Raw genomic sequence first — 13,319 nt, forward strand, 5'->3', positions numbered from 1 at the left:
GACACTTTTGCCAACTATTTTCAGTGAGAAGTATTAAAGCCTGCAGGAAAAGTAGCTAGATGTCTCTAGATGATGTCACGTGCTAATTTGCTTGTCTATGACGTCATGATGTAATTACATACATACAAGACTTAATAATCAAAAGAAAATTAAGTTAAACTAAACTGACTGTATCTAGCCATATCATTAGCTATTTTCTTTAGCAGCTCCTCAATGTGCATTTAAATTTACCTCTAATATTAAAAAACTGCTTTATGCCAGCTGTTGTATCGACTTTGTAACTGAAGTATCATGAATAGAGAGATGATCATGCACTGGAATATATTCATTATTGTTAACTGTCTATTTTGACAAAACAAAATCAAACTTAGTAAAGTTAAATCATTTAGAATAAAAACAGTGAGGATCAATGATTGGTCATTAAGTACACACATTTACAGCTCATTCACAACTCTGTCGGGCTGATGATTGGTCCACTGAACGTGCTGCTGCTCTGTCCCACCCACTGAACAATCAATCCAGACAGCCACATTAGCACTCATTCACTGAGCAATACTGGCAACTCCGTTCAAGGAGAGGAGTCAAAAAGTCGCTTGATATGTTGCAAGCTACTTTTTTGAAGAAGAAAAAAGGTAAATAAAAGGGTCTGAAAAGTCGCTAAATCTAGTGACAAAGTAGCTAAGTTGGTAACACTGTAAAAATGGCTCATCTCACACAGGGCCCTTTGCATGCATGTGCTATTAGAAATGGAGTCAACTGGACCAATTATATTAAGGTAGTCTTACTAAATTGTATTTAGTAAGGCTATCTTAGTGGCATACAATTGATATGACATTATGACGTGGCCTTAAAACAGCTGCACAATTGTCAACTTACTGGTATGTCTGACAGCCCAGGTATAAAAACAGTACACGTTAGTGCACTTACAGCATCTCCCAGAATTAGATTCTATCTGTGGTGGCAGTTAATAGCAAATAGCATGCAGCTATATACAGCTAACCTTGACAACCCAGGTGTGTTTTGACAGTGTTGCGTTATGAACATATCAGAGATAACTTGCAGGGTTTCCACCAGTGTATTTCAAGTTGACCACCCTGCTGGGCCTAAGCATCAGTGAATTAAAAAATAAGTTTTCAGGTGCAGCTGCATTCTGGACTAACTGGAGAGTTTTGAGAGACTTGTTGGGGCAGCCTGATAATAAGGAAATGCAATAATCCAGCTTAGAAGTAACAAATGCGTGGGCTAGTTCTTCTGCCTCTTTTTGACTCCCAGATGATGGTTCTGGAGGCCAGGGCAATGGCATCTCGAGTCGCTTTATCATTGGATAATGTGTTTCTGAGGTGTTAAGGGCCAAGCACATTAATTTCAGGTTTGTCAGAGTTTAGTAGCAGAAAATTGCAAGTCATGCAAGTCCTTTGTCCGATGAAATTAGGAGGTTATTTGTAACTTTCATCAGTGCTGTCTCTGTGCTATGATGCGCTCTAAATCCTGACTGAAAATCCTCAAACAAACTATTATTATGTAGAAAGTCAGACAACTGATTGGCGACTGCTTTCTGAAGGATCTTGGGAAGAAAGGGAAGGTTAGATATAGGCCTATAATTGGCTAAAACACCTGGACCAAGAGTAGGCTTTTTAAGAAGCGGTTTAATTACAGCTACTTTTAAAGGACTGTGATACATAGCCCGTTGACAAAGGCAGATGGATCATATCAAGGAAAGAAGTGGTAACTAAGGGTAAAACTTCTTTAAGCAGCCTAGTGGGGATGGGGTCTAAAAGACAGGGCCATGGTTTACATGCAGAAATCGTTAAAGTTGTTTGATAAGGATGATTGGAGAAAAACAGTCTTAATCTATATCAAGTTTTACAGCTGTTTCAAAGGTTCCTGTGTTTGAGGATAAAACAGTGCTGGTTGAAGGCAGGAGGTGATGAATTTTGTCTGTAATAGTTAGGATTTTATCATTTAATGAAGTTGTTACTACTGAGAGTTATAGGAATACATAGATCACTGGAGTTATGACTCCATTATTATAATGAGAAGGTCCTGGCATTACAGAAGGCCTTCCTATTTGCTTAAAGATTATTCTGCCCGACTAAGCAAGACTTATTTTAAAGAAGGAGAGAGAGAGAGAGAGAGAGAGAGAGAGAGAGAGAGAGAGAGAGAGAGAGAGAGAGAGAGAGAGAGAGAGAGAGAGAGAGAGAGAGAGAGAGAGAGAGAGAGAGAGAGAGAGAGAGAGAGAGAGAGAGAGAGAGAGAGAGAGAGAGAGAGAGAGAGAGAGTACAGACCCTTTAAGTCAGTCAGAAAGCAGTTTGAGTCAGAGGCTGGTTTTCAATGGTAGGAGAGGCAGTGGTCAAGCGAGCTAGAGAGTGGATGAGGAGAGGAAGTGCTGGTAACGTTAGTGAGGAAGCGGGTGGATCAGATCAATAAAACGTTATTTTCTGATTTTTTCACAGCGGTTACAAATAAATAAGCCCACGAGCGCAAAAGCCTGTGGAGGTGCGCTGCAATGCCTGGTAATGGTATTGTCCAAAATATGTCCAAAAAATATGTCCAAATGATTGCCTTCACTGCTGAAGGGCAGCTTGTATTCGTTTTTCTGTCAGGTACTCCATGGCTCGCGGCCTCTCCTTGACACACACTTCACTTCCTTCTTGCCACCGGAGTTGGGTCCGTGCGAAAACCTGCGCAGCGTCATTGCGCCATCTATGGGATTTAGTGAGCTAACTCATGTCAGGAAAAAATGGAAAACAGTGTTGTAGCAAGACTGAAAAGCAGTGGTCGAGCGAACTAGAGAGTGGATGAGTAGAGCAAGCAGTGGTAGCAGGAAAGCCAGTGAATGACAGGAATAAAACGTTATTTTCTAATGGTTTCAAACCTATGGAGGGGCACCGCAGTGCCTGATAATGGTGCTGCAGCTGCTAAGTACATATCATACATGTATCATGGTGCATACATGTATCAAGACCGAAAATGGACACAGCATTTGCATAGGAACAATTCTGTCCTGACCTTTTTGATCCATATAACTGGTTGATCACTGTAACTGTGATCATTATAAGCGGTTTTCACTGAATTAATATGACGGGGAGGGGGGGGGGGTGGATTCATTTAAGCTAACATATTCTTCATGGCACAGCCAAGTTTCAGTAAGACAAAAAAATCAATATGATAATCCGATATTAGATTGTTTACTATACACCTTTAGATAACAGAGATCTAATGTTTAAGAGTCTGCATTTATGAGGGTCCGAGCACAAAAGTGCCAGGGGCCCAATGGGTAACAGGTGTTGTATTTTAACAAACTCCTCCTATAGATTTAACCCGAGCAACTTCAAATTTGTTACGTTACATCTAAACACCTTTGTGATACTAAATTGCGAAGCTTTTTAGTAGGGGTATGCAAAAAAATCGATTCAGATAAGAATCGCAATTCTGCCTCTGCTGATTCAGAAATTCCAAGAATCGATTCACATTTTTCAGTCTTGCTACAACACTGTTTTCCATTTTTTCCTGACATGAGTTAGCTCACTAAATCCCATAGATGGCGCAATGACGCTGCGCAGGTTTTCGCACGGACCCAACTCCGGTGGCAAGAAGGAAGTGAAGTGTGTGTCAAGGAGAGGCCGCGAGCCATGGAGTACCTGACAGAAAAACGAATACAAGCTGCCCTTCAGCAGTGAAGGCAATCATTTGGACATATTTTTTGGACATATTTTGGACAATACCATTACCAGGCATTGCAGCGCACCTCCACAGGCTTTTGCGCTCGTGGGCTTATTTATTTGTAACCGCTGTGAAAAAATCAGAAAATAACGTTTTATTGATCTGATCCACCCGCTTCCTCACTAACGTTACCAGCACTTCCTCTCCTCATCCACTCTCTAGCTCGCTTGACCACTGCCTCTCCTACCATTGAAAACCAGCCTCTGACTCAAACTGCTTTCTGACTGACTTAAAGGGTCTGTACTCTCTCTCTCTCTCTCTCTCTCTCTCTCTCTCTCTCTCTCTCTCTCTCTCTCTCTCTCTCTCTCTCTCTCATCTTTTTTTTTAAAATGAGTGGGGAAGCCGTCAGGAAAGCCTAACTTTACTTTTAATATTGTCAAACAAAGAGAATGTCCTCCCCTCTTTCTAGAAATGTTTTTGTCTTCCGTCATGGCAGGTTGTACAGCGTTACAGGTTGTGTTTCTCCAAAAGTTGGTTCTGGTTCAACTTTCTCGCTGCGGCCCCCACGCCCGCAGCTTTTTTTTTTTTTAATTTAGATTTTTAATTACGAAAGAAAAGAAGAAGGACAAAAACAGACCCAATATACACAACACACATACACAACACAAAGACAGTACACCAGAGGTTACAGACAATAAGCAAAGGAAATATAATATACTTGTTTAGGAAATCATTTCATCACCAATCCTTCTTAATAGGACTTCTCCATTCTACCTACAAGGATCAGGTTTCTACTTAATTGTGCTGGCTTTATTCTTAAACAGTCAAAACATTTAACTTGTCTCTTATGTTATTTTTATATATATATATATATATATATATATAGTCTTTTATAAGTGTCCATGGCTCTGGTTCTGGTTCAACTTTCTTGCTGTGGCCCCCACCCCCGCAGCTTAACACACAACGCACAACTCGTCAGCCTGCCAGCTGGTTACCTGAAGACGGGAATGAGAAAGTCATTTTATCTCAATGAAAAACGCAGTCTCCTTGAAGCTTATGACAAATTGCTAAAAACCAGCCACCGAGATGCAGCAGTGAAAGAAGCGTTTAAAGAGCTGTTCTGTATTTTGAAACAGTCAATAAAATTCAGTAAATAGTGAAACTGGCCATATCATTTCTTTATATTCATGTAACAAATATACAAATGTCAATTAGATAGTTCTCTGCATGAGAAATTAAGAAAAAGAAACAATTGGTTATAATCATCTGCTTACAGTGAACAATTTGACCAATTTGATCAATTTTGATCAGTTTTCATCAAATTTGATTTTGTTATTTGAAGTACGAATTTAAGTTATTATTTGAAGTTTTGTACTTAGCAGTTTATCTTTGCAATCATTTTTATTTTTGTGTAGTATTCATTTCAGTCTTTGTCTTAGGGCCGCCTTGGTTTCCTATTGACTGAGTGGACTAAAGGAAAAGAAATCTTACTCAGGGTTGATATTGAGTAGCAAATGTTTACATTTGATTTAGTGTGATCTTTTTTATTTGAGACCCTTAAAAGTGTCTACTGCAGTCAAATGGAAAGACTTACTCAAAACATCAATCTTGAATGAAATCAATCAATGTATTGAGAATTGATTTTGAATCAAAAATCAAATCTATTTTGAATCGCGAATCCTTTTGAATCACAAATCGATTGTGAATGGAATTGTGATCCCAAAAATCAGAATCGAATCGTGAGATTTCCTGAATTGTGCCCCCTTACATTTTAGTTTTGATGGAATGCCCTTGGTGTGGCGTGCCGGTCACTTTTTCCCAAAACATGTTTGGGGCATTAAACAGGATGTTGTTGTAACTCAGCTTTACATTGTCCAATCTGCCCCAAATTTCTCACGTTTGATAGGAGGTCAGGCCTGAACACATCTACATGTTAATATTGAGTCATAGTCATAGCGCCAACCACTGACAACAGGAAGTCGGCCTTACGTGACACGTCATCCAATTTACGTCAAAATTATATGGTGTGGTCTACACATGATATACAGCAACATGACATATAATTAGTGGGTGTTCTCTAGTGCCACATAGCGGACACAGGAAGTTATTAGTTATCTCCTACATGCAATATTCATGAAAATGTATATCCATGTCAGGTGCCCTCTGGTAAATGTATTCCTGTATCCTGTTGCTCTGCAATAACAGCAGTTCGACTGCGGCACACCCCGACGTGCGTAGGAGCGAGGGCCCAATCATCACTGCTTGCAGCTTTAATTCCTCCTATTTTGTTTTACTGTTGTAGTGGTGGTGTTAATTTTTATTAGACTTTTAGGTATAACTCCTCTTCTGTTTGCTGTAGATTTAATTGATTTAAGTGGTCAGGAGGCAGACACAGTTTCTATGGGGATTTGGGTGGGTAACTGCTCTAGTTTGTTTAGAACCGTTCCAGAGACTAATAACAGCAATCATGTTTTCAGTCTCCGCAGAGTAGTTCATTGTAAGGCACTGTGAATGCATGTGAACGTGGTTCTGTTTACAGTCCTTCCTAGCTAGTTTTGACACATATCACAACTTCTTGACCAGCGATGGGTATTGGTAGGACTTTATTGATACTACAAGTCTTATTAGTACTCCTTATTGGTCCAGTACTTTATTTATGCTTTTTTTTTATATACTTTTTTTTATTATTTAAAATATTTTTTAATTAAAAAAATAACTTCACAACAAATAACAAAATACTGTTTATCGAATAGCAACAAAAATGTTTACAACAACATCATTACATAAACTTAATATCTTCCTGGAAATCTAAATAAAATAAATAATATTCTGACAAAAGACTGAGTCTGATCTGTCAGCATCAGTCATTCATCCTGTTCAGTCCCCCTCCCTCTTAGGCCTGCTTCATCAGACCGTTCAGCAGCCCAACAGCCCTTCGTAAAAACAGTGCAGGGGTCTGCAGTGGTGGGGGATGTGTTTGAGGTACCGGTGAGACAACGAAATATGATCCAGGAAGTCGAATTGGAGCTACAGATAATTTCATTTCAAGGCTCATCAGATGCCAAAACACCGCATATTGGTTTGTAATACTGACAGACATGATTTTACAACTCTGGAAAGTTATCAACTGTTGGCCAATGCAGCTCCTTGCTGAATGACATCGGGTTGCGTTGTGGCAAAAGTTGACCCCCGATTCCCCCTATTCAAATGAATGGGAGGGCTGCGTAGCTGCCTGAATGCCCCCCTATTGCCTGGGAGGTACTGCTGGTAGAGGGAGGAAGGGCTGCCATCTCAGCCAGTAAGTTTACCATAATTTGCCAAATTCTAAGATACGTGGCTAGTTAGGCGAATCAGTTACGTACAATTTATGTTTTAGTTTGTTTATAACAATTCACTATTAGCACTATTAACTATTAGTACATGCCTCTTATGCATTTTACTGGGTGGAGAAGCATGGGCAACAGTTCATTTTCACAACATTTTGACATGATGAAATTAATGGATGCAATCCATTTAGGCATGTCAGTTGCAAGACACTGGCATTCTGCATTCCCATCAATTTAAGAATCTTCATTTTTTTCCCCACTTTTGCTCTTTGATTTGTATCAGCATTTCAGTCTGATCAGTTTTGATGGGTTTTTAATCAGGACCTTCTGCATTTAGAGTAAGTAGCTCCTGAAGTGCAGAAGATATAGCTGTTAATTAAATATGTCAGGTACTCAGAATTAATCATTCTTATATTATGCTGCTAATCTCACTTTCAGGTTGTGAACATTGATCAGGGACTGTTCGTGGCTGGGGTGTGACTTTGTTTGCTTGTTTGTTTTTTATTTGGACCCTCTCCGGAGCTACAAATATTTTTCCTTGAGCCTCTCTGAGTGACTGGGGGAAAATGCATGACCCTCCCTCTACCATAAAGCAAAGACTGACCTTTTCCAACCTTTACATTTAATAGCGAACCGTGACTCTTAAACCTTGACCCTCTGACCCCCCCCCCTCCCCTCGTTGGGAGAAAAAGCAAACTACCAGCCCAACTTACTGCATCCCCTCTTATAGTATTGCAAAAGTGTACCTGTGACAATTCAAGTTCTGAAATAAAAATAAGACGCAAACTTGGTCCAGCTAATGCAATGAGCAAACAGCATAGAGAGAACAAAAGATCACCAAAACAAACAGCAAATTTCTTAAGCAAAATGCAAATCCTCCTTACAGATAATTGCATCATCACACAAGCTGTGTGTGCCCTTCAGCAGAATAAAGGTGCATGACAGCCACCCCCCCCCCCCCACCCCCCCAAAACCAACAAAATTTAATAAGCCTACACACACACACGCACGCACACACACACACACACACACACACTGTCAACATTAGTAACATTAGCATATTAATAACCATTTTCCCAAATAAACAGTCAAAATAATATCAGTTGGCTCAGTGGCTGTTGTTAGATTTCAGAAACTTACCTTTTGATGATCACATTAATGAAATTTACTTGAAAACGAAATCCTGGAGTTGAAAAAAGCCTTGGTTTTCCACACCAAATTAGATCTGGTATAGGTCTTCCTTTGTCAATTAACTCCAACCTTTCAGTAAAAGTTAATCTTGAAAAAGGCATGGATAATCCTCACTAGCCATGGTTACTCCCAGCTTGTTTATCTGTTTTTTTCTCTGCTAGCTGCTAGCTTGTGATTGTGTCTGCCATTTCAGTACGGCGGTAACGGCGAAGGCTGGAAAACTGTTTAAATGGAGTGTAATCTGTCAGCTAGCGGTAGCAACCATGTAATTGTCAGCTGACAAAACAAACAACAATGTTGGCCTACAGGGCAAAAGCCATGGTAGCTTTCCTAGCTGACAAATAGTTGCCAGCATGGACAGTAATTTTTGACAATATGAATTTATGTAAGCCTGACATTCATCAGTTCTCTGTTAGCAATCTCTCTTGACTTGTTTGTGTTTGTATCGGCCATGTAGTTGTGGTGATGTAAACGCAGCTCTCACCACTGAAATTTGGTGACATGGCATACCTGGCATATATTCTGGCTATGATGACTGTCAAATGGTGTGCAGACTCTGCCTACTCAGGGAACCACAGGTGTACCAGCTTGGTAATGATCCAGAACCATTCACAGCGCACAGTGGGCTGAACTTGTCATAAAGTAGTGACAACAAAGCCCACCAATTAAGAGGGAAGATATGATAATGATTGGTGAATTTTACTGTCATTTGAATTACTTTGCCTCTGTAGAATTATAGCTGGGCCACCAATCACAGAGCTGAATGCAGCATTTTCTTCCCAGCAACTGTGGAGTCGCAAAATTCTGATGACAAAAGGGGCTTCTTTCATTTAACCCCTCACATTCCAACACAAACTGAAAAGGCAAGTTTGAATGGTTTATTTCCTCAGAAATGTTTTGACTCCCGAAAAGGAAAAAAGAAAAGAAAAACATATTTAAAATAAATACAAAATACTACCATTCAAAGTTACATGTCCCTCCCCTAAGGCAAAATAAGTAACCTAGGTCCTTCCCCGGTGCTTATTATTTGACATGCCTCCCCCGTTTTGCACCACCCCCCTCTCTCTCATAAATGATGAACAGTCCCTTAGACTGCCACTAAACACTGAGAGAGGAGGGAGCTCTAGTCAGTAGGGGTGTAATAGTACAAAAAATTCACTGTTTGGTATGTACCTTGGTCTTGGGGTCATGGTTCGGTACATTTTTGGTACAGCAGAAAAAAAATGGAAGGTAGAAAATAACATTTTGGTCTTTAATTTTGAAAAATGTAAATATCCAACAATGACTCATTGGTCATAACTATTACTGAAACAGGTTAGTTGTGCTGCAAAAGGAAACCAACCTTTCTGTTTCTTGCAAGGAGTCAGGCCACCTGCTGACAGCTGTTTTATGCTGATTTGTGGTCTGTGTATAAAGTAGTTATAAAATGGCTAGAAAATGGCTCCACCTCCAGCAGCTCCAACAGTAACATGCTGCTTACACACTGATGCTTCAGTATTAATAATCTAATGATGTCATATAATATTATATATCAGAGGGCCCAAACCACTGCTTCTACTTTCATACTTTTTAACTACATTTTTCTCTCTCAGAACTGGTTCTCATGACATGCTGTCTGACCATGTCAGAAATCAGATTTGTTTATAGTTGTTCTGAATGGCTTCACTCAAAGGCGGAGAGAAAAACTGACCATCACAGAGAGAGGAGGGGGATGGGGAGATTCAATATTGTTTCACTACAAAGATAATGGCACATATTTTAATAATAGTGTTGCACTTGGTCAGTGTTAGGGGTCTCTCATTTGTCATTCTGACTGCACTACACTGACTTCTGACGGCGACACTACAAGGTAACAGGCTACCTTGGCTAAGCCAGCTAGCATACATCCATGAGCATACTACTGCTAAGTGGTGCGCTGCCAAACATTCCTGGTGGAAATTGCACTCTGGAATTATTATTCTGTATGTTGGAGTAAGTGGATTATTAAACTATTTTGGCAGTAATTGTTTGTGTAATGGAGCATACCGATCCGAGGAAAGTCATGTACCAAACAGTTCGGGAGAAATACACATACCGTTACACCCTACTAGCCTGCCATGACTCCCTTCCCTACTGTGTAGCTGAAACTAATAAAGCTGGTTTTACAACACACACAGTGTTACCAACTATTTTCAGTGAAGTAGCTAAAGCCTCCTTGAAAAGTCGCCAAATGACGTCATGCGAATTTGCATATATGTGATGTCATGATGTAACCACATATATTAAAGATTATTTAGAAATGAAAGTGAAGAAAATGGAGTCAAACTTGAAAAAAACACACTGGACCAAATTCTATTGAAAATTGGGTAAAAAAACCAAAAAAAACCCAACTTAAATAGTCAAGACAAGTTAAATTGTTTTAGAATAAAAACAAAGGTGAAGGAGTTCCCTGATCAAACAGTGCAGATCAGTGAGTGGTTGTTAGGTACATGTGGCTTTGCACACATTCCCAGCTCATTCAAGTCTCTGTCTGGCTGATGATTGGTTAGCTGAAGGTGCTGCTGCTCTGTCCCATCTACTGAACACAGTCAGTCCAGAGAGCCACAGCCACAACTGCGTTCACTGAGAAATATTGGTGATTCCTTTCAAGGAGATGAGTTAAGTCTCGCCCAAAATGTTGCTGTATTTGTTGTTAGGTGCTTTTTTGGAAAAAAGGTTGCTAAAACGATCTTAAAAGTCACCAAATCTAGCAAGAAAGTTGCTAAGTTGACAACACTGCACAAATTACTAATCCAGTGTTTTGTTGCACAAGGTGTTAAAGCTTTTAAGAGAGGGACCATCAGAGATAATCACTAAATTATGTCTTGTGTTCTACATAGCAAGCTGATTTATAATCCTCTGTCAGAGTTTGGGAATTAAGTTATAATGTCATAATATTACTAGAAAAAAATCATAATATTAAAAGAATAAAGTCGTACTTTTTCGACAAAAGTCTCAATAGTATGAAGCGGGTTGCTTTGAAAGTAAAATGTCATATGTTATGCTTAGCAGGAATCTATTTATTTATAGGGTCACAGGCAGGTCAATTTTTTGTATAATGCACCTCTTGTTCAACATGAAGAACAGCCCTAACAACGGGCAGGAATGCATTGCACTTCATTAGTACATCCCTTTTCAAATAATGCAGAAATTGTGTTAAAATCTGACTTCTTTTAAAGATTTGCATTTAGGCTTGGGGTTTGATAGCATTTTATCCAGTCTGACTTTGGTATTGAATCTGTTTACTGCATCTGATTTGAATATTGAATCTGGCTGCCTATCAAATCTGAGTCATTCAAATCCCTCATTGAATCCATTTGGACCACTCTTCAACTTTTGAAGAAACTATTCTAAAGTTCTAAATAATTACAACCTCAAAGATTCAACTGAAATACTGTGTGTAGGCTGAGAACAGAAACAGTTTTGACTGGCAGCCTAATTAATATTCACAACCTGTGACTAAGGCATGATGGTAACTGCACCACTCGGTGCTCGGGCACTAATGATATAAGATAGAACTTAATTCATTGCAGAAGACATTTTTATGCCAAAGAGCAGAGAGTAACGCGACCGTAAATGACAGCAAAACATAGCAGAAATACTCACACTGAGCTGAAATTAAACAAGTGCACATACATAAATAACGACAGTCTCTGCTGCGTTTTGCTGTCATTTATAGTGGCCACCTCGCTGCTTCTCTCCTCTGTCTTAGCGCAGGCTGGGCTGAGCCCTCCGTGTGTGCAGCGCAGTAGAGGAGAGACCGACAGCAGTGGAGAGTTGGAGAGTTGACAGCTACACTCATTGCGTTACTGTAAGTGCACTAAAAGCTTTGCAAGTAAAAAGCCAAGAGTAATTTATTAGTGTAATCCGCGCAAAAGATGGACAGACTCCAAATGACGAAAAATTTTGCTGTAAAGAGTGATTTGCGTCACAATGAAATAAACGACAGAGCATAATATAAAACGAGACATTTTTCCTTTCATCACACGATATATATCGTCATATGGCACAGCCCTAACTCCCAGATATATTTCTTGTTGGTTTTTTTTGTTTTTTTGTTGTTGTTTTTTTTATAGAGCTGTTCTTGAAGGGGGTTGGAGGGGGTTGGAGGGTTGTGTGATGTGACTTGTATTCTCAGTGTTGCCCCTATGCACTGCCGCTGCAAAATTATGAGCGCCACTGCTGAAATTTCAGATGATCATTAATATCAAAGGGCTACTTATAATTTTCACTAGCACACTGTGCAAGCACTATAACACCCTACATTACTGTGGATTTTTTAAATGTGCGTGTGTGGTTGAGCGAGTACAGAGAGCGAGCGGTAGAAACGTGACATGAACATGAGTGGAGCAGAGGAAAAGGTTAGCAGTAAGTTGTCAATCTGACAGTAAATGTACAGTACAGGCCGTGTGTCAGTTAATAAATGCTGCAGCTCCTCAAGACAAAGAAAATACTCATCCATTGAAGGGGGTTAGCCCCGAAGTTAGCAACAACCGCATTAGCTTAACTTGACCAGGCTCACTTAAGGTGGACTGACTTTTAAGGTGGACCAGCAATTCTCATTTTAGGCATCTCAGCCGCTATTTAACAGAGAGCGGAGAAATGTCTGGCTGATGAGTCTCTGTCTTGAGTTATTCATATGCCCCCACATATGACCCCCCCCAGCAGTCAACATAGGGGAAACACTGATTCTCATATTCTTATATTTCCATATATTATCTTGTTGCATATATTTTGTTTGTATAGGCTTACACAAAACAAGACTAGTTCAAAACCTAGGATATGGCTGGCTCAGCGTGTGAAATTGTGGCCAGTTTGTTACAGGGATAGTGTGGAAGTGGCAGTGGTAGTGTCTATAATGTAAATTTGTAGATATTAAATGTTCGTCTGCAATTTTCTGTAGTGGTCTCAGTAATATTTGTTGTCAAAGTATACTGAAGTAGCATATCACGACATGGTTAAGCAACGTCTGAGTCAAAAAAAAAAGATGCAAATAAATGCAGTTGACAAGCAGGGTTGGGCCAATGGGCAATGCTCTCACCATTCTCAATATAAAACATATTTTTTCAAACAGAAAATCAGCCATTTTGGATTTCATATGTCAATTTTCATTTAACAAAC

The 13,319-nt window shown here is 39.6% G+C and overlaps 1 protein-coding gene across 7 annotated transcripts in view; it reads left to right on the forward strand.

Annotated features, from left to right (window-relative positions):
• The window catches only part of csnk1db (casein kinase 1, delta b), a 35,167-nt gene that overhangs the window by 1,111 nt on the left and 20,737 nt on the right, over positions 1-13,319 (forward strand). Inside the window, exon 2 of one of the 7 annotated variants that reach the window (XM_042396307.1) lies at positions 11,916-12,009. The exons of 5 other annotated variants lie outside the window; for them this stretch is intronic. The gene's annotated coding sequence lies outside the window, so the exon portion shown is untranslated. Of the gene's footprint in view, positions 1-11,910; positions 12,010-13,319 lie in introns of all 7 variants that reach the window. One more of the 7 variants, XM_042396308.1, reaches the window with a different exon arrangement.

This window comes from Thunnus maccoyii, chromosome 20 (assembly GCF_910596095.1).
Source record: "Thunnus maccoyii chromosome 20, fThuMac1.1, whole genome shotgun sequence".
In the NCBI taxonomy this organism is placed as follows: domain Eukaryota; kingdom Metazoa; phylum Chordata; class Actinopteri; order Scombriformes; family Scombridae; genus Thunnus; species Thunnus maccoyii.